Source organism: Camelus ferus, chromosome 17 (genome assembly GCF_009834535.1).
Source record: "Camelus ferus isolate YT-003-E chromosome 17, BCGSAC_Cfer_1.0, whole genome shotgun sequence".
Taxonomy (NCBI): Eukaryota; Metazoa; Chordata; class Mammalia; order Artiodactyla; family Camelidae; genus Camelus; species Camelus ferus.
In genome coordinates this window covers 21,984,667-22,004,589 of record NC_045712.1, presented here as the reverse complement: position 1 = coordinate 22,004,589, position 19,923 = coordinate 21,984,667, and the positions used below count along the sequence as shown (strand labels likewise).

At 39.6% G+C, this 19,923-nt stretch overlaps 1 protein-coding gene and 1 long non-coding RNA gene across 2 annotated transcripts in view; one reads left to right on the top strand and one right to left on the bottom strand.

Annotated features, from left to right (window-relative positions):
- The window catches only part of CACNA2D3 (calcium voltage-gated channel auxiliary subunit alpha2delta 3), a 776,419-nt gene that overhangs the window by 286,467 nt on the left and 470,029 nt on the right, over positions 1–19,923 (top strand). The gene's annotated exons all lie outside the window — the stretch shown is intronic.
- Positions 1,937–15,742, bottom strand: LOC116657118. Its single transcript, XR_004312119.1, has 3 exons — positions 15,471–15,742; positions 8,920–8,998; positions 1,937–2,971 (listed from the first exon to the last, which is right to left on the bottom strand). It is a non-coding gene; the product is annotated as an uncharacterized LOC116657118 (long non-coding RNA).

Sequence of the window (19,923 nt, the reverse complement as noted above, 5' to 3'; positions counted from 1 at the left end):
AATTCTGATTCTGTTACATATTAGGAGTGTTTCCTTGAAAGAGTAACTCCATCACTTTGAGCCTTGGTTTATTTATCTTTAATATTTTTAATGATAGTAGCAATAGTAAAAATAAATCTCCTTTAGAATCATTGTGAGGACTAAGTGAGATAAGGCATAAGTAGTAAACATTATAGCCAACATTCGAGTATGTATTTTATGCCAGGCCCAGAGTTTCTACATGAGATACTTATTCTTGGTTGCCCATCCAGCATTCTTATCTCTCTCTTTCATTCTAATGGAACCCTAATTTGGTTCAGAAATCTACTCTTTATCCAAGAATCCCTGTATGCATTTCCAGGGGTTTCTTCTATTTGGGAGAAGCTTATCCTTTCTTTATTTCCTTTGCACATGATTTGTCCAGGCTTGGGCATGAGGCCAGACTCTGGTCAGTGAAGTTTGAGGAGACATCTACTAGGAGGATTCTGGGAGAATTTTCTCTTGATCTTAATCTTCTTCCTCTGGACAACATAATTTCTGAATGCAAAAACCAAAGCAGCTGTAGCCATCTTGCTACCAACTGGTGAACAAAATCAACAGTTTGGTGGAATGGAGAAATAGAAAGAATCTGGGTCTTCAGAGTCATTATTTCTGAACCAGCTTGGTCTGTCTTCTTATATCACGTAATATATTTTTCTATTATTTAAGCCAATTAGACTCGGGAGTTCTTACTCTTATTACTTATACAGTTTTATTTGTTTTCATTTAATCCTCAAAATATCTTTGTAAGGTTAATATCTTAGCCCAGTGCCTGACTAAGCCTGGTTGTTCAATGAACATTCATTCTTTCAGCACGCTCTGTCATCCTTCAATCTGTAGAGTTCTAGAGGGATTTCAATCTGCTACTTGTTATTTAAATGAGCCCTTTCCTGTTGTCCATTTGCTTTTGGTCTTTCTCATGACACTTCACTGAAGGATTTTATGTCACACAGCTCCTTGGACTTGTAGAAGGAAGAGAGGCTCTTAATTTATGTTCTAGAAGGAAAACTGCTCAGTTACTGACCACATCAAAGTGTGTACACTTCATCTTGGAACCCTCTAGCATAGAGCCATGCATTTGGTAGTGCATTACTCTCCTATTGCTGCATAATAAATTGTCACAAATTAGCATTTCAATTTACTATCTCACAATATCAATTTACTACCTTAGAGTTCTGTAGGTCAGAAGTCTGGGTAGGCTTTGGCTGGTTTTCTGGGTCTCACAAGATTGAAATCAAGGTGCTGTCTGGGCTGGGTTCTCCTCTGGAGGTCCTGGGAAGAAACCATTTCCCAGGTTATTCAAATTGTTAGCAGAATTCAATTCCATGTGGTTGTAGGACTGCGGTCCCCACTGCCTAGCTGGCTGTCCATAGGGGCTGCTCCCAGCTCCTAGAAGCTGCTCTCTAGCCCTTATACGTGGCCCCTCCTTTTTCAAAGCCCTCAAGGGTCTGCTGAATCCTTCTTGTGCTTTGAATCTGTCTGACTTCCTCTTCTGCTAATAGCCAGAAAAACCCTCTGCTTTTAAAGAGCTTGCCTGTCTGAATCAGGCCCACATCTCATGTTTTAAGGTTAACTGACTTGAGACTTCAATTCCACTTGCAAAATACCCCCAGATTTATGTTTGATTGAATAATCAGGGGACAGGAATTTTGGATGGGCCCATCTTTAGAATTCTGATTACCATAGTAGGTATTGTGCATACTTATTACTATTAATTTTTTGGTATTGAATCAAGGGGAGAATAGGAAGAAATTTTTAAATAAAGTATTAAATTAATTGAGTTTTAGTCTGCTAATTGTCAGGTTTCCTTCAATATACTATCAGTTTTACTCTGGTTAAACTGCCCGTTGTTGTAAATAAGAAAACCAGAATCTAACAGAGAGAAAAAAAAACAACAACCAGTAATTATGCTGATATTGTTGCCTTTTTTATTTTTGGAAGGAAGAGAAATTTGCTGATCTGGGCTAACTCTTTCCCCTCAATGGCTGGCACTGCTTAGTAACATTACAAGTATTATTCATATAGTGTTTATTTCTTTTGAGGTCCTGGGCAACAAAGTTGCTTTAAAAAATGGATTTAAACATGTGGAAAGTTTAAAAGAAGAAGCATAGTACAATTAATATAAAATAGTTGTAAAAGGTGACCCACTTCATTATAATATTGTGATCTCTGAACTGCGTTGAGTTCCATTAGTTGCCCAACACTATAATTATAACTAAAAAAAGTGGGTGCCCTTGAGAAGTTTAGGATGTTTGCATGGGATTTTATAGGCGTTGAAAGGTCTGCTTTATCACTTTATGGTGTTATCTTTGGGTCAAGAAACAGGATCATCTAAAAAGTTCAGAGTCCTAGTGGATTTTGCCATACTGTGGCTTATAGCCTGTTTGCTGGAAGCATCATAAAGTTCTAAGTAGTAAAAATAGTAAAAAGTAGTAAAAATCAACCTTAAATAGCTTTTATCTTGAAAAGCAAATATTTCTTTGTCTGTTTTCTTAGATTGAGAGGTCCAGGGTGGGATTTTTTCCCATATCAAATGAATAACAATAGGAATCCTGGCTGGTGAAAGGATATAGGCCACTGCCTCAGTTGATCTGTCTCCAGGAAAATGAGTTCAAAACAAAGCACCAGATGACATCTGCATGTGAGCCTAATCAACTAGGACCAGCAAGAGGCATCAACTCTGTGGGCTGACAACCCCCGTGGGCTCCCTTCTGTGCTGTGAACTGTAAGCCTGGGAGGAGGCTTGGAAATACATCAGTGCTGCCTGAACCCACGTGGCCTTGTGGAAGGGGAGAAGGAAGAGGTGAAGGAGAGAGAGATCAGTGGTTGAGGAGTAATAGTTATAGAGTTAGCCATACTAGGCTTCAAGTTGTAGCTTGAACAAGACTTGGGCAAATTGTTGTCAGACTTCGGGCAAGTCTTTGCCCCATCTCTCAAACTCTTGGGTCCTCATCTGCAAAATAGAGATAATAACAACAGTAACAGCAACAACAACAATAACAATCTCTGAAACAAACTGAATATTTGTGACCACCTCAAACTTATATATTGAAGCCTAATTCTCAATGTGATGGTATTTGGAGGTGGGGCCTTTGGGAGGTGATAAGGTCATGAGGGTGGAGTTCTCTGAATGGAATTAATGCCTTCATAAAAGAAACCCCAGAGAGCTCACTTGTCCCTTCCACCACGTGAGGTTACAGCAAAGAGTCATCTAGGAAGTGGGCTCTCATCAGACACTGAGTCTGCGGGTGCCTTGACCTTGTACTTCCTAGACTTCAGAACTGTGAGAAATACACTTCTTTTGTTTATAAATCACTCAGTCTTATAAAAGGTATTTTGTTACAGCAGCCCAAATGAACTAAGGCAATAATACCTCTTATCTTTGATACTAGATTTCTCTGTCTTTTAAGTCATCATTATCTCTTGGCTGGATTTCTGCCTCAGTCTCTTGGCTGGTCTTCTAGCTGTCTTTCTTCCAATCTCATCTCCACATAGTCCCTAGAGATTTTTGGACTTCAGCTCTGATCCTTTCTAAGGTTAAAACTCCTCTATGGATCCTCAGTCCCATAACATAGAGTGGTCTTCCCCATAGTGTGCCCTCTTGTTCATGATCACTTAAGGACTGGTACCTGAGAGGAATTTGGGTGGGACTTTTCATGGGGAGGGACATTGGCCCAACAGTGGTAGAGTTATTCCTTTTTCCAATTAATCCCTCTGACAACCTCAGGAAGGAAGTCTCCATTTAGTATTAATATATGTTCAGCATCCTTCTAATTCCTGATTAGCTCACTTTTTAACCAAGAGAGAGCAAGCAGCTATAGTTAGCTAGAATTTAATACCTTTGCTTATTTTTGATTATATTGTTATGGTCCTTTCTAACCCATGGTATGTGATATGTTTTCCTAGTTATAGTAGTGATATACAGTTACCTTTTATAAGAAGTATATTTAAAATTTAAAATAACAGCAAAATACAAGTTATTAATTAATGAACCTAACAAGTGATATTGTATAGCAAAAATTGATCATGGCACAAAAAAGACGAGTTTGGGAAACTTCTGGAACCTGCCTCAGTTCTCCCATATTTTCCCCATTTTGGATTGTTTCTTGAAATTGGCAAAGTCTGCAGCTGTGTGGTGGCTCCCACCTTTCCTCCCTCCATTCTCAGAGATGTCATAACTCAATAGCAGAAAAGGCTTCCAATTACTCCACGTGTCCTTCAGCCATAGAACTGTTATTTGGAGACATTATTTTACCAAATAATTTCACTAAAAGAAGAAATTGTTTAAACAGTGTTATAAAATATGTGACCAAACACTTAAAAGCAAGTGATTGAATGATGTATTTTAAGATCTTATAGTAATATATGCTCACTGGGCAGCCGTTAACCAAATTTTTTAGTTATTTATTCAATTGAATATCATACCATCTTCGGAAGTTGAGAAACCTGTCTCTGCTTAGCATGCTGTCTTATCCTGTTGTGATTAATTCTGTAAAAAATCCAGGAGAAATTTTTCCCCCTCTCAATTGTCAGAATCCAAAAATCATAGGAAACTGTCCATTCCCAAACTTTGCATACCTGCACAGATTCACACAAGTAGAGCCTATAATAGGGCTTAAAACTTCCTCCTAAATCCTAAAGTTGTATTAAAAGGCCCCCTCCCGAAACAATCGCACTGAGAATTTCTGACTCTGAACATATATTTTTAAAAAATTTCTCATCATGCCTCTTCTTAGGGCTTTGAAAATAAAATGCTTTTGCTGAGATTGTTGCTTGATAGAGGGCCATGTAGATTTGCTGAGCCTGCATCTCACAATCAAAAAAGTGTTCTTACTCCTTGGATCCCCTCATTATGCTTTCTTAACCTACTTTACTGCCTTGACCCACCACCAGTGTTGTTTTCAGTTCCTGGGTAGTAGTAAATACATGTTCCAGTTACTGAAATGGGGGGGGAGGGTCTTGTAATAAGAAAAAATAATAAAAGCAGGGTTGCAAATACATGAGTTATAGAATATAAAATGTGGGTCGAAAATTTAAGCCTGAACATGGAACTTTCAGTAATTTAATGATTGTGGCTGGTCTACATGGGATGCCTCTTAATTTCCAGGGCTATTTTAATTTCTTCTCCACGTGGAGCCCTTTTGGTGGAAAACATGGACTTATACTTCTGTACAAGTGTAATGGATGGTGTTAAATGACTGAAAAGCCTTGGAACAACCTCTAGAATCTGGAGTGCATGGAAGCTGGTTGGGGAGCCCTTGGGCCATTGGGTGGAAATGCCTTGTTGACAGAGGCTCTGAAAGTTGAAGTCTTGTTCAGGTGAAAAAACAATTCTGAGAAGAAAATCCAAGACTTCTGAGTCATAGGCCTGAGATCATTTTTCTCTGTGATGACTACAGGGGTCCCCGGGTCCTGGGACACTGTCTGATCCTCTCTGTGGCTCTGTTGGGGAGAATGAGCAAGGTCTGGAGATGCTCGTTTCATGATGGCCTCCTGGAATCCAGGTTCCCTGAGATGGACAGCACTTCTGCAACTGCTTCTAGGAAGGGACTATAGAGGTCAAACTTGAAAGGTTGGCCTCTGGCCAGGCTGCCCTGGAGTAGAAAACAGGAAGGATGTTTGATAAGACGCCACATGTGTATTTTGTCTTCTAAAGCTTTGGGACAATTCTTAGCTTCCCGCAAACTTTCACTCCCTTCTGGTGTTTCAGATGCACAGCCAAAGTGAAGTTGTGTTTTCAGCGTGTTCCTAGGATGCTTGCAGGATTTCTCGGAAACCTCAAGCAGATGGTTAAGTGGTGTGATCTCTATTACCACCCTCTGGAAAACCTGGGGCTAATATTTCACACTGGCCCTGGAATTTGGGGTGGCTTCTTGGTGACCTGGCTTCTGTGGCTTCTCTGGGGGTAGATCAAAGACGTCAAAACAGTCTGAGCATGTGAAATGATTGGTAATTGTGCTCAGTTCTTTCACAGTGATTTGTTCTCGCAAGCCCAGCCTTTACATCTTTTTCCAAAAATTGTACATGGCATTCATTCTCCAGAGTGGTTGAAAAGGTAATAAACATTCTCATTTTATTCCACCCCTGACTACAGGCGACTCTATCACTAGGTGAGTTTATCTGAATTCCATTTGCCTAGACCTTATGAAGTGAATAAATTTGAATTAATGTGTAGCTTTCTGAGGAGAGGGAAGTTACACTTTGAGGGGTTAAGCAATGTCTGCGTTAGTTTATATAAGTGGATCTTTATGGGTGCAGACATACTTACAGCACGTTATCATATTGCCTCTGTTAGTTTATACAAAATTTTCATTAAGTGATGCTAAAATATACACATGGGGATTTCTAAAATGAGTTTTTCCTTTTGAACGGTCAGTTATTTATGTTTCTTTGGGTTGCATTGGCAGATAAACATATTTTCCCTTTTAAGGATAACATGGGAGAAATTTATATCAATAGTATGTAAGTTACAATTCCATCTCCTAACAAATTGCATTTTCTGTGTTTGGTAACCCTCTAATAGTATTTCTTCCCATAATAATTAGAGCAGAATTGAGATGTCACAGAAGAAACTGATAATCCAGACTTAGTTGTCCTTTAGGGGTAGAGTGGGAAGGGGAAAGGGGAAGCATTTGGCTTCTTTATAAGTTGAAATCTTTATTATTGTGTTTGTATTTCTAAATTGATTATGAATGGAACTGTGGTGGGTAAACTCATGAATGTTAATATCGCTATAGCTTCTGCTTACATAACACTTAGTTATTCTGTCCTTTATTGCACTATTATAGACGTTGACGGTTCAACAATTGGAGCTTTTAAACTAATGGAAGGCTTTCAACCAAACAGAATGCCTTCATTACTAGTGAGCAGGGAGAGCTGAATGTGAATTGAGGTGGTTTAAACTAATCTAAGAAAGCATTTTTATAAAAGACTAATGCCCATAATTTATATGTTTATTTTCAATTTTCTTTAATTTGAATAAATTAGGGCAGGGATTTATATTATTTCTCTTCTTTATACATGCCTAGTTCAGTGCCCAACTGCATTAGTCAGTATAACAAACAAACCTGAAACCTTAGGGAATTATCACATAGCTTATTTCTTGCCTATATAAATGCCATTGTGGATCCAGGAGCTTTCCTGGGCATTTCTCTTACAATGGGTGACTTAGGGACCTGGACATCTTTATTTTGTCATATGGAATATGTTGCTTCTGGAATTACTACAAGGGGAAAGAGAGTGTGGGGTACTCATAGCCCCCTCTCAAATACTTTAGATAGAAAGTGACACATATCACATCAGCTCACAGCCCATTGGTCAAACTAGTTACTTGCCCCACACCAACTACAAGGGATGTAAGAAATGTAGGAGATTACATCGGATACTCATTGAGCACTACTCACCCTAACACCTGACAGGTGCCTGGCAAATATTAATCAAGAGAATAGATGAATGAATGAATGAATGATGAATCCTGTTGAAAAGCCTAGCATTCAGAGAATGCTATTACTATTTTAAATTGGTAGAAGAGGCATTGAAAATTAAGAATACTAACCTTAAAAGGGTTTTTGTGTGTGTGTATGTGTGTATATATTTACATGGTTGCCAGCTGTAAGAGTTTGTTGCTGATATAAGTCTAGATATCTCTGCTATGCCACACGATGATTTTTTTTTTTCAAAGTCCTGACACACGGAGCCTAAAAAATTCTGTTTTCTTATCTTAAAGGCCTCTAAAGCAAATAGCATCTTACAGTTGATTAGGTGAAGTCTTGCAGACCCTTCACGGTGTACATGGTGGGAAAGGACCTTGTTAAGGTTACATAGAAGGTTAACCTCCATTGACAAGAAGAAATTGAAGTTGTTTTCTCTTGCCACAGAGCAATTCCCTGTCTGTATTGTCAGCACAGAAGAGTTTATCCATTTTCTCCAGAGCATTATCTCAAAAGATGTGTTGGGCACTAAATGGATTTACTGTCTTGTATTATTTTTTATTTTGATATTTAATTCTTTATCCCACTTATTTATTGTCATATGAAGTCAAAACAGTAACACAAATAAACAAGGAAAGTTGAGTGAGAATAAGATGAGTCTCACAATCTTCCATCTTATTCCTGAGTAGTTGGTGCTGAATCCGTATGGAATGTCATTGTATTTAATTTCTAGTTTTTGTTTTCTTGACGTGACATCTCATTTTGTAGATTATTATGATTCAGATAATAGTTCAGTTCACTCAAACATATTCAGAACACTCACTAAATACAGGAAGATGCATTATATAAGTATTCTGTAATAGAGGACTGCTTTTCCCTCATGTCTTGTGAAGTTGTAATTCTGGGAAGCAGCCCAGAACATCCAAAAATGGAGTAGGTGTGTTGGAGTTGGTCACATCGGTTTTTCAGTGTAGATCTGCCACCTCCTAGATCTAGGACCTTCAAACAATTACTTAATCATGCTAAGCTGTAGTGTCTCATGGGGTGAGATGGGAAGGAGAGTTTGAGTAAGACCTTAAGAGGTCCTAAGCAAGGAAATGGAACTGTCCGTGGGCACATCACTCTTGATATAGCTTCAAATAACACTGGCAGTTTGTGAAATGACACAAAACTTACTGTGTTGAAAATGAAACACCATTTTTCTAGATTTTACAAAGTTCTAGGTATTTTTCATATATCTAGAAAAGCTCGTATTTCTTCTCCGTTCCATTCTCCATCCCATCCCCCATCATGAAATTCCCCACTCCAAGCATATACTAAGTTAACCTTTGGGAAATCTAGCACTGCACAGTAGGCACAATACTGATAATGATACTTGTTCAGTTATCACATGTTTTTTCTTTATCAAAGAAGCAGTTCTGAGTTTAAGATGCTAGGTAGTGATGAAAAAGACATTAATATAATTTGTTACCTTGGTAACTAGAGATGGCTGTCATCTCCTTTTGTGTTGTGTTTGCTGTGGTCTTTATGTCTTTTCCTCAATTAGCATCCTGTGAGAAATGCAGAAGTAAATCATCAGAACAACTAGACTGCTGCAATAATGATGATAATGGATCCAAGTTCCATGTCTATCTTTTAATTGCTTCCTAACTCTTCCAAGTGGGAATGGCAAAGTTATTATCATGTAGAAACTAGAGGGTGACTTATTTCTTACTTATATTGGGCTTTGTGAAGAAACTTTATTTTAGACTATTGGAAACTATGAGAGTTCCTTTGAAGAACAACTTAGGTAGATTATTTTAAATGCAGTTTAATACTACTAATGTGTAGCACCCCAAATATGGATTTGCCTTAGTGTCAGAGGATATTGTGTATAAAGCATTATGCTCTAAAACCCAAGTATCTCAGTTGAGTCTTGTTCTTTCACATTTTGGTACTTGTTTATGGATTCAAATTCACAGGTAAATTTTTTAACTTGAACCAAGGAAATCTAGTTATTAGACACTAAAGGAGCTCATTATAGGATGGCTAGTCTTGTAAGCTGGCTTTCTGGTTTGGACCTAGAGTCCACACGTTCAGACTCGTAGTTCTTGAGTGTGAGCCATGTAACCATCAACTCTTTCTTACTGATGATTTCATGCACAGTATGTTAGCTCTGTAAATCCTTATAAAAATGCTCTATAGGCCCTTCATTCATGATGGTGGGCCTCAAAGAACCATATCTGTACAGCTTGACCACATCACCCCACCTAAGCCATTATTGTTAATTGGACCATGAGTGGTCTTCTGACACATGGTGGACCAATTAGAGTCCCTCTCCTAGGATTTGGGAATTGGATCAAAAATTTCAATTTATTTTGAGTTAATCTCTGAATATAAAGGTGTAAACATGGAGAATCTATGAGTATTTCTCTTTGCCCTATGAACCAGTGTGGGGCAAGAAAGCCAGTCTGTAGAGAGGAAATGGGTGCAAACACCCAGAGAAGAGCAGAAAGAAGGCGTGAGGGAACTTGGCCCAGGAGCCTGATGGCTTCTTGATTGTGATTCTAGGCCTTTCCTGAGGCCTGGCTAAATTCAGTCCTTTGAATTCCATCAAGCACTTCTATATCTTAGGATAAATTTCATCATTCTAATAAAATAACTGACAGGAGTAGAAGTTTTTGTCCCTCTTTCACATGTGAAGAAAACTGAGGTTCAGGGAAGCCAATCTTACTGCAAGTGTTGATGGCAGTATATCTGAACTCTTGGTCAGTACTTTAGCAACCCAAGTCAAATTAGAATCAAAAACAAAGAGGGGCTTTTTGACTTACTACCTGGGCATTCCTAGGTGTGACTCTGCCCTTAAGCATGACTAGAGTTAAGGATTTGACCAGAATCATTTGATCAAATTTTATTCTTTCTTGTCAGCTCTTGGCTCTGTTTGTTTCCATGTGGTTTTGTTCTCAGAAGAGTGATCTCTGTGTTTGGGGCAGGATGGCCACTGGCAGCCCAAAGCAGTAACTTGTGACACATGATCAAAAGTGCAGGAACCTCCATCTCCTAACATTCACAGCATTGTCTGGAAAGGACTCTGATTGGCCAGCCTGGGTCACATGCTGGAGTGTGACTGACAGGGCCGCCTTGATTGACATCTTCCCCTGTATGGGAGAATTGGGTTCTGTTACCAAAACAAGGGAGAAGGGATGCTGAGCAGACCAAAGCAATCTTATTCAACATTATTTGCCATTTTTCTCTTGAGTAGAAGTGACAGATGATGCTCATATGTGTGACAGACTACCGTATGCAATTTTTCTTTTCCAGCTGTTAGTCACTTCCTCTCCCTCCCACTCAAGAAAGTCAATCTGGATTCAGATGATTGGGCATGAGCTTATTATTCAGATAACCTTAAATCTACTCTAACTAATTAGAAAAGACAGACCTTTGCAAATGTGAGTACTTCTAGAATTAGCAGTAACAAGTGTGACACATTTCACAATTGCTTGGGGTAAAAATGCTGGGGTGAAAACTCCTGCTCTTGGATAGATGTTATGAGGGTAATTGTATCAACACCTATTTTTGGTACAAGCCTGCCTATTCAAAGCACATTTGTGTGTCTCCCGACAGCCAGGCACTGTTGTAGGCACTGGGATTCTAGCTATGAACAAGACAGAAAAAGTCCCTGTCTTACATGAAGCTTAACTTTCTAATGGGGAAGATGGACATAAATTTATGAACAAATAAAGAGTGCAGGTATTGAGTACAAAAAAGGAAACACAGTAGGGTTTTGGGCCTGGTGTTATACAGAATGGTAACCACTAGCCATGTGTGGCTATTTAAAGTTAAATTAAATTTTTTTTATTAAAATGAAATCAAATTAAAAATTTAGTTCTTAAGTCCTACTGCTGACATTTCATGTGCTCAATAACCATAAGTGGCTGGTGGCTACTACATTAGACAGTGTAAACATAGAAGATGACTCATTGCACAAAGTTCTGTTGCACTGGGCTTGACAGTAACTGGGAAAAATGTAGCTAGGGGTGTTTAGGGCAGGCCTTGTGGTAGAGCTGGCATTTATGCTTGGACCTGAAGCCACCCATGCAAAGGTCTCAAGGGAAAAACATTGTGGGCGGAATGAACAATAAATACAGAGACCTTGAGATGGAAATAACCTTGGTCTTTGTGAAGATCCAGAGATGGCCAGTGTGTCTGATTGAGTTGGAGAAGCAGGAAAGAACTAGATCAAGCATAGCCTTGGGTTTTATTCTGTGCCAGTGGGAAGCCATTGCTTAAGCAGGGTAATGACAGCTTTATTTAATTTCTAAATAAACATTTTGGTTGTTGGTGGGTAGGTTGAGTGGCAAGGTTAGAAGAAGCACATAGAAGGCCTTCAGAAATCATTTGATGAATGAAAAAAAATGATAGAAGGCCCAGCCAGGACAAGGTGTCCATATGTTTGGGAACCACACAGAAGTCCCCAGATGCCTTGAGAGGCTCCCTATCCTAGTGTTGGACTGAGCAGTCATCCAGATAAGCCACGGAGGAGCCTGGGCCCACAGACCTTTCTCTCTAGGCCAGACTTTGGCTCACTGTTGGCTGCTCAGCCCATCTAGTTCCTGCGATGTCTTGGGGACCAGTGCCAGGCTCTGCTATGGTGAGATATTCATCCTTTCATTTTCCTTCATTAATCTTTACTGAGTACCTGTTGTGTGCCAGGTATTATAAAAGGTGCTGGGATTACAGTGGCACAAGAAGAAACAGCTGTGGTCCCTGCAAACATAATATGTCACACTGTAGAGTAGAGACTGTATCAACCAAATAATCACTCAGATAAATGTGATGACCCTCACAGTAAGTGCTCTTTAACAGGGTCCCATTAGACTTCAAGAGTGCCTGATAGGGCTGTCCCCAGTCGGAAAGGTCAGAGGCAGCTGCCCTGAGGATGTGATAATTCGGTGGAATGAGGATTCTGTAGGTGAAAGCTGAAGAAAGTATTCTGGTCAGAGGGAACAGCATGGGTGGAGGCCACGTGGACTGAGAATCACAGAGCAATGGAGGGACTAATAGAGACTGTCTGGGTGGAGGGAACAGAGATGAGGTGGTCCTATGTTGAGGCACATGGGCAAAGTGGATACTGAAGAAGACCTCTCTGGTGAGTAGGAGATGATGGTGTTCTCACTTGTCTTTTCCCTCTGCTGTCTGTCTGCCAGCCAGTTCCACCTCAGTAGTGACAATTACTATTTGTCAAAACCTTGTTAGAACCATATGAAATTACAAATATACAACAATTTTTGACCTACAAAATGGGCAACTTTGTACAATTCAACCTAATACTGTTGAGTCAGGCACTGAACTGGGTGCTTTTTTTTTTTTCCAACCCTTTATGTATTCCTCATGATGACTTCACTATTATGAGGGTGGTTGTGATCCCATTTTATGGATGAAGTAACTGAGAGATTAAGGTTAAGCAGCAGAGCTGGGATTTGAACCCAGCATGCTGGAATTAAATTCTCCACTCCAAGGCCCTTAAAATGAAACGCCAGTAGCCAGCCAAACCTGTAGGGAGCTGCCAGCCAAGGCCTGCATACGTATCTTATTAAGTAGGACTTTAATACTTGTTTTTTAATATTCTCAGAGGCCAGAGATTCCAGATGGCTGGGAGAGGGATAGTCATTGTCTGGTTTTTTAAAGGAACTGTGACACTTGGGGAATTATAAATGAGTTAATATAACATTAATACCTAGAAATATTCTGGAACAGATCATTAAAAAATCAATTTTCACATATGAGGAGAAAATGAGATTACTAAGTAGTAACCAGACAGCACTAGATGTTTAGAGAGGGGCATGGATGAGTAGCAATATATGTCACTTCCCCACAGGATACACATGCACTGGGGCTTTGGTATTTGCTTTGCTCATTTGGAACTAATATTCCTATTAATTTTTATTTTTTAATCTAAGTTGTAAAAATCTGGCCATCATCCCAAAGTAGGGAAGGGGAAAATACTAAAGACAAGAGGAAAGAACCAAAACATATTAAGAGCCTGCTCTGGGCTCTGTGTGCATTGCTTTTGTACATTTATTCCATTCAGGCCTCAAACCTAAAGAGGTAGGTGTCTCCATTTCCTTTTCACAGTTAAAGAAACTGAGTCACAGAGATGAGAGGGTGCCTTAGGAAGCAAGCAGTTTCCACCCTGGGCATTGAACTCAAAAGCCCCTCCTCCTCTTTGCCATACTGGCTAGTTTCTTGCTTCATGAGTGGACCCTGTGCAGGATGATATTCAGGCAGAGGGAGGGGAATCAGGAGGCCCAAAGATTCCTCCCCTGGCTTGGAACTAACTTCTGGGCAGGGAGTGGGAAGGCTCTTCCCCAGCTGGTGGTGAAACATGAAAATGTCTCCCTAAGTGGTATAGACAAGTAGTGATATATCCATTCATTCATCTACATTTGACTAAAGACTTCCAGGCAAAGTGCTTGGTGCCAGGTGCTTGGAGATGAGAAAGGTAAGGTGTCTCTGGGAAGGAAAAATGCTCTTGAAATCCAGGGATGCAAAGCTGCCTGCTTGTCTTAGGTGGCTCACCATCCAAAACAAACCCTCTAAGAATTCCCAGGGGGAGCAAATATCTTGACAGAAAGGGCCAAAGAACCCCTTGATTTCATAAGAGGAGAGGAGATCAGAGGCACCAGGGTAACAGGGAAGGAGAAAGGCTTCAGGGGAATGGGAGGGCCCTGGGCCTTGTAGCTGGGGTTGAGCCCTTAACCACGGCTGCCCTTTATTGAGTTCTTACCTGTGCCAGACCTTGTGAGGGGAGTTTAATATGCAGCTGGTGAAGAGTTCATAGTTGCTTCACTTTATAGGTAAGGAAATTGAGGCACATAAAGGTCAGGGAGAGAAAGATGAGTGATGATTGGGCCGACAGGACTGGATTGGTAGAGACAGAAGCCAGTAATAGGGCCAGGTGGGGATGTACAAGGACAAGGACCCACACATGGTATAGGCATGTGCCCATGTGGGGCCTGAGATGCTGAGGGCAAGTCTTCCTGAGAAGTTCCTGGGGGTCCTTCACCATCAGGATGTGATGAGTGTACTAGTTAGTTCTCAATGCTTGCAAGGAACAGAAACCCACCGAAGTTAGCTTAGGCCAACAGCAGAGTGTATTATAAAAACTGAGGGAGTGACCTCCTCAGGCAGTCCTAGGGCACTGGTCCAGCCTGCCTTGAAGGGTTGGAGACTGGGACAAAGTGGAAACAAGCTTGTTGTTCAAATAGTAGCAAGAGGGCAGTAAGTCTGGAGTGGGGTGAGAGGCTGGTCAGTAGAGGAGAGCAGCTGGGCAAGGTGGGCCATAGCCAGACCGCAGAGCCTTTCAAAGCCTAGGGAAAAGCTTATTTTGTGGGTGGCAGGAAACCACTGGAGAATGACACAGTCCCACTCATGTTTGTAAACCATCACTTTGGATGCTGCCTGAATGGATAGCAGGGGATGCGAAGCAGGAGCTCAACTGATAGGTGACAGTCCATTGAGATGGGTTAGTCCTATGATGGTCAGTTTTATTTGTCAGCGTGACTAGGGTATGGTGCCCAGTTGTTTGTTTGGTCAAACACCAGTTTCTACGATGCCAAGAAGGTATCTTTTTAGACGTGATTAATACTTGAAAGCAATAGACTTTTAGTAAAGCAGATCATCCTCTGTAATGAGGGGTGCCTCATCCAATCAGCTGAAGGCCTTAAGAGCAAAGACAAATTCCCTGAGGAGGAAGCAATTCTGTCTTGAGACTGCAGCATGAAAAAACTATCTGAGTTTCCAGCCTGCCTGGCCTTCCCCACGGAATTTGGACTCAAGACTGCAATGTCAACTCTTACCTGAATTTTCAGCCTGTCAGCTTACCCTACAGATTTTGGGTTTCCCAATCCTCACAATCAAATGAGCCAATTCCTTTAATCAATAATTAGTACCCCCCGCCCCATATCTTTCTTCCCCTCTTTCTCTTTCTCCCTTCCTCCCCATTCAGCTTCTCTGGAGAACCTCACCAATCCAGTTACTTACTGACTGGGTGCTGGCTTTGCTGACCTTGTGTTCTGGGTCCAAACCATGGGCTGAATTTTCCAAGTTGCAGTTGTTCTTGGGTTCCATAGTGAGTAGGTGAGCAGAGAAGCACAGGCCCAACTCCTTGGGGAGTTCACAGTTGGTTGGTTCCACAGCACACACACACAGGAAACAATTAGAGAACTTTACAGGCAGGATTTCATTAAAGCCAAAATGTGTGGAGCAGATACTTCCCGCCCATGAAGCAGTCCCTCCCTGGTGGGGCCTTGCAGTTCTTATGCAGCTTACCCAGCAGGAAGGGGAAGTAGAAATCACCCTTGCAAACAGTGCGTCTTGGCCTGGGCTGTACATTGGAATCACTTAGGAGGGGAGAGGCTGAAAAAATACCGCTTTGGGATTTGGATTTAATTGTTCTGAGGTTTGGCTTGGGCATCTGGATGTTGAAAAGCTCCGCGGCCTGAGTTAAGAAGCACTGCATTACGACATTGTGATTTATGAGATTAGGTGCCTCTCACCTGGCAAGAGTTAAAGAGGGAACTAGGGCAGGCCATTTCTTGCCAGCTGCCATTTTTTGTAAATAAAGTTTTATTACAACACAGCCACACCCATTTGTTTATGTATTGGCTACTTTTGCTAAAACAACAGAATTAAATGTTGTGACAGAAAACTGCCTGGCCTGCAAAACCTAAAATATGTACTATCTGGCTCTTTACAGAAACAGTTTGCCAACAGCTAAACCAGGGAGTGATGAGTTCTCAAGGATGTGGATGGTGTAGGAGAGGCTGGGCCACCATTAAAAAGGGAGCATACATTTATTCCTTGGATTGAGATACTGCCTGAGAAGCCTTCTTAACACATATTTATAGGCAGTCACCACCAACCAATTGGAGAGGGCACACAGACTGCAGCCTTTTTGCTATTTAGGGATATTTTCTGTTGAATCTGAAGCTTGACTCTATTTGGTAACAGGAGTCTAGCTCAATCAATGAGAAGACCTGAACTGTTGGATTCTACACTTAGTGGAGGGGTGGAAGAATGAATTCTTTTCCCTGGTGGCACCTCTGTCAGAACTGAACACTGACATGTTCTGTGACAGTGGCATTGAAGACTCCACTAGCAGGGGGATGCCCAGGTAGCTCTTTGGGAAGCTGCAGGGTCGTGGAGGTATCACATAGCTCCTGCCTTGTATCCTTCATCTTAAGATGATTAGCACAGACCAGCAAGTCCAGCCATTTCTGGAATCAGCCTTTACCCCATTACTCTGGACACACAGTCTTCTGTCTGAATTGCTGAGAGAGGCCATGCAGCAATATGGCCTCAGTCTCCTACAGCTTCCCTTCCCCAGGCCGTAGGAGATACTGCCTACAACATGATCTTCGTAACGTGCTGAGAGTGTTCCCTGCTGCCACATGGCCTTGAAGAGTTGACTATGAAGATTGCATCTGTGGAATGCAGCTCTGGTGAGAGACCTGGGTAACCACATGGATTCAGATGTTGGTCATATGATCAGTTAGTCGACCAGCAAGTGCTAGGGGCTGAGAAAAGATGGACGTAATTCCTGCAGTTGTGGAACTAGTCTCATGGGGTAGTTGCATTAGTAAAACAATCACTTGTCAAGTAGCCCCCATGGTAGATGCTGAAAAGGAAACTATTCTGTCAGCTATATTTGAGCAATACTGTGTATAACACCCCTCCTGCGAGATAGTCAAAGTGCATGATATTCCATTGATCTCTTTTTCTACTTTAATGCCAGTACCACACCATTTTGATTAAGTTTGGAGTAAGACTTAAGATCAGGAAATGTGAGCTGTTGGATTTTTTTCTTCTTTTTCAAATTTTTTTCGATATTCTAGATCTTTTTCATTTCTATATAAAATTTAAAATTAACTCTGCAATTCCTACAAATAGGCTGTTGAGGTTTTGATTGAGATTTCATTGAAGTTTTAGATCACTTGGGAAGAATTAACATATTAATACTGAGTTTTCCAATCCTTAAGGAAGGTATTTCTCTCTATTTACTTAAGGCTTTAATTTCTCATAGCAATATTTTGTAGTTTTTAGCATACAGGTATTGCACATGTTTTTAAAAATTTACACCTAAGTATTTCAGACTTTGTATGCTGTTGCAAATGCTATTATTCTTCCAGTTGTTCTTTGTTAGTACATTGAAATATAATTGATTTTTGTATATTGATCTTGTATCCTATGACCTTGCTAAACTCATTAGTTACAGTAGATTATGTGGATTCTTTAGGGTTTTCCACATAGAAAATCATGTTGTCTGCAAATAAGTTGTTTTTTCATTCAATTTATTTAAAAATTTTTCTTGAGACTTACTCTTTGACCCATGTGTTGGTTAGAAATATATTGTTTAATTTCCAAATATTTTGGGATTTGTCCAGTTACCTTTCTGTTACTGATTTCTAGTTTAATTCCATTGTGGTCTGAGAGCATATTTTATGTGATTTCTATTTTTAAAAAATCTGTTAAAGTGTTTTTTATGGCCCAGAATGTGGCCTGTCTTAGTGATTGTTCCATGTGAACTTGAGAAAAATGTATATTCTGCTGTTGTTGGATGAAGTAATCTATTGTCAGTTAGATCCAGTTGATGTGCTGTTCAGTTCAAACTATATACCCTTACCACTTTTCTGTCCGATGAATTTGTTGATTACTGATAAAGGGGTAGTGAAGTCTTCAACTATAATAGTGTATTATCTATTTCTCCTTGTAGTTCTATCAGCTTTTCCATCACATACTTTAATATTCTGTTGTTAGTTGCATTTGCATTAAAAATTGCTGTGTCTTTTTAGAGCATTGACTCCTTTATCATTATGTGATGTCAGTCTTTTTCCCTGATAATTTTCCTTGCTCTGAAGTCTGCTTTGCTGAAATTAATATAGCTACTCTGGCTCTTTTTGATTAATTTAGCATGATACATCTTTCTCTATCCCTTTACTTTTTTGTTTGTTTTTCGTGTGTGTGTGTGTGTGTGTGTGTGTGTGTATGTGTGTGTGTGTATATATATATATATACATATATATATAAAATCCCTTTACTTTTAATTGACCTTTTTTTTGTACTTAAGGTGGGTTTCTTGTATACAACACATAGTTGGTTCTTGTTTTTGTATCTACTATGACAGTCTATCTTTTAATTAATGTATTTAGGCCATTCATATTTAAAATGATCATTGATACAGTTAGATTAGTATGTACCATGTTTGTAACTATTTTCTATTCATTGCCCTTGTTCTTTGTTTCTTTTTTCTTTGTTTTTCTTCAGTTTTCTACTCTTTTTCTGCCTTCTCTTGTTTTAATTTAGCATATTATATGACAGTATTTTCTCCTTTCCTAGCATATATTTATGCTTCTTTTTAAAATTGTTTTATTGTGTATTTTATAGTTTGCAATATACATTTATAAGTAATTCAAGTCCACTTTTGAATAACCTTGTACCACTTCATGGATAGTACAGATACCTTTTAACAGAGTATTCGCAATCCCACCTTCTTGTCCCTTATAACACTGTGGTCATTCATTTCATTTATCCATAAACTGTAATCATCCAGCAATTTGTTGCTATAATTTTTTTGATCAAACTATTATCTGTCAGGTCAGTAAATAATAAGAAAATGAAATATTTTATTTTACTTTCAGTTATACCTGCTTTCCTTATCGAGATCAGTTTCTGACCTATATGCTTTTCCTTCTCTTTAAAGAACTGTCAACATTTTTTTTTTGCAAGGCAAATTCCTTTAATTTTGTTTGTCTTGAAAGGAGTTTATTTTTCTTTACTCTTGAAGAATAATTTTGCTAGGTACAGAATTCTAGGTTTGTGTGCCTTTTCTTTGAACATGAAGTATTTCATGTCACTGTCTTCTTCCTTGCATGATTTCTGAACAGAAGTTTGATATAATTCTTGTCCTTGTCCCTCTGTAGGTAAGGGTATTTTCCCTTTTTGGTTTCCTTCAGGATTTTTTTTTTTGTCTTTGATTTCTTGCAGTTTGAATATGACATGCCTAGTATGTGTGTGTGTGTGTGTGTGTGTGTGTGTGTGTGTGTGTGTTTAATATTCATGTGCTTAGTGTTCTCTGAGCTTCTTGGATCTGTGGTTTGTTGTTTGTCATTAATTTTGGAAAATTCTCAGCTATTTTTACTTCAAATATTTCTTCTGTTCCTTTTTATCTTTCTTCTGCTCTGGTGTTCTTGTTACACATCTTTACACTTTTTGTAATTGTCCGACGGTTTTTGAATATTCTGTCCCCCTACCCCTTTTTTTATTTGCTTTTCAGTTTGGGGAGTTTCTGCTGACATCTTTTGGCTCACAGGTTATTTCCTCAGTTGTGTCCAGTCTGCTGAAGAGTCATCAAAGACATTCTTCATTTCTGTCATTGTGTTTTTGATATCTAGCATTTCCTTTTTTTTTTATAACATTTTTTATTGATTTATAATCA